Source organism: Myotis lucifugus, unplaced genomic scaffold (assembly GCF_000147115.1).
Source record: "Myotis lucifugus unplaced genomic scaffold, Myoluc2.0 scaffold_47, whole genome shotgun sequence".
Lineage (NCBI taxonomy): Eukaryota > Metazoa > Chordata > Mammalia > Chiroptera > Vespertilionidae > Myotis > Myotis lucifugus.
The window spans coordinates 2053823-2055889 of record NW_005871095.1 but is presented as its reverse complement, the minus strand read 5'-3'; the positions used below and the strand labels follow the sequence as shown (position 1 = coordinate 2055889).

Below are 2067 nucleotides of genomic sequence, written 5' to 3'. Positions count from 1 at the left end.
CCCTCACCTCCCCACCCCACCGCGGCGCGAAGCGTAGCAGGAGCCACTGCTAAGTGCAGCGCGCCCCCGTGCATGCACACACAAAACCCCACAGGCTTCTGCAGCCGACTTGCACCCAATACCCTGGACCTTTTAATAAGTGCTCTTCAATAGCACCTTCTCGCCCCACCTACTCCGAAGCTTGACCGCACAAGATCCAGCACACAGAGAGAAAGCGAGCGCGAGAGCACGTCGCATAAAAAGCCGAAATAAATCATTCCGTCTTCCCTCCTGTATTTTGCACCACGTGTCAGCAGTTTGTCACGTCAAATCATGGCAGGATCTGGTTCCAAGATGCACGCACACACACATTCGGGGCGGGTCTCTTTGACATCACCACCGGGCCCCCCACCCCCCACCCCCCACCTCCGCAACTGCACACACAGGTATGCACGCAGATCCAGAAGCACACAGCCCTTGTGCTTGAAGGCCCCAGTCCCGGCCAGCGACGCCCCTCTCCCCTCTAGCAATGGACTAGACACGCAGACTTTGACCACGGAAAAAACGAGGGCAGCTCATTTCCTCTCCTTTTCCCTACTTAATTCGCTAAAGCAGCTCCGGGAGTAGCCAAAGAAAGTAGAAACTAAGGGAAGGCAACTCCAGTGGCGTTTTTTCCCACTTCAAAACCTTTATTTTCAGTTTTTAAAAGCCACCTTAGCCCGCCATATTGGAACTGGCACGGTTTCTAAATACTCCTTCCCCGCAGTTGTAGCGCTTCCAAGAAAACACAAGTACCGATCGGGCTGTGGACGCAAGTCCGGCCACTGCGAATCAACCACTTCCCACTCCCACGGCTCTCCCTCCCCCGGCTTAATCCCCTCCTGCCACCCGGGGTCAAAATCAATAAATATATGTAGCAGTTCCTACAGTTGTTGTTTTTGGCGGATTTTACACACACACACACACACACACTAAAAAAATAAGTCCAAAGCCAGATCAGGTTAGTAATTTTGAAAGGAGATCATATGAAAGTAGACAACAGGAAAGCCCCAAGTGACAGGATATTACTTTAAAGAGGAAAAAAAAAAAAAGAACAAAAAGATCATCCACGCCGGAACACGCTCCAAAACTACTACTGACAATTTCATTTCAGCTGCACAGGCAAATGTTTCCAAGGGGGCGATTCCGAATGTGTACCGATTTTTCACCCCCTGGATGGTTGGTCTCCAGTCCTCACCCCACCATCCCTCCCCCCAACACACCAACACACACACACACACACACACACACACCCCAAAAAAGAGAGAGAGACCCCAGCTAGGAGCTCAGGGGAACAAGGGCGGCTGCGTCGCTAAAAGGAGCGCAAATGAGGAAGGTGGGCGGCGGGAAGGGACAGCCAGCACCCGGGGAGGAGGGTACTTTGCAACTACGGACTGCCGCCCGGAAGGCCGGGGTTTTCAAAGCCGAGGGACGAGGGGAAAGAGGACAGAGGAAGCAAAAATGACAACCCGGAGCGCAGAGCGGAGTTTGGGGCTCTGCTCAAGTGCTGTCGCTTTCTCCTCCAGCCTTTCTCTTTCGCTCCTCTCGCTCAGCCCCCCCCCCTTCAGCCCCCCTATCCCAGGCTGAATGGAGCTTCCCTTTTTTCCTAAGCTAAAAAAAAAAGGAAAGAAAAGAAAAGAGAAAAAAAAAAACTGACCGGCGCACTCAACCTGCGGGCCGGAGGTCTGCTGGCGGGGCGAGCTGGGCGCGGGGACAGCGGCCGGCGCGGTGTCCTACCTGGTGAAGTTCGTCCTCCCCTCGGCGTGGACCAAGGCCCCGGGCGCCGCCGGCGAGGACACGGGCCTCGCTCGCAGGCTCTGCCTGCCTCCGGCTCGCTCAACCCCGCTTGCTCCCAGCCCGCCGCCTCCCTCGCGCGCCCGCTTCGGGCCTCCGACTCCCACTACAGCCTCATTCCAATATGGCATCCTCTCTGTGCGCATGCCCGGCACTCTTTTTTAAGATTATGATTTTGTGGGTATGCAGCGAACTCCCTTCAACGACCTTTTCCCAGCGCTCGCAGATTGGCTTTAAACCAATTTAGCCTGCGGG

General features: G+C 55.2%; 1 protein-coding gene across 2 annotated transcripts in view; it reads right to left on the bottom strand.

Annotated features, from left to right (window-relative positions):
- The window catches only part of SFMBT2 (Scm like with four mbt domains 2), a 206900-nt gene extending 205055 nt beyond the window's left edge, over positions 1–1845 (bottom strand). For both annotated transcript variants that reach the window (XM_014455527.2, XM_023753558.1), the window contains exon 1: positions 1676–1845. The gene's annotated coding sequence lies outside the window, so the exon portion shown is untranslated. The remainder of the gene's footprint in view (positions 1–1675) is intronic.
- Positions 1846–2067: the final 222 nt, after the last annotated feature.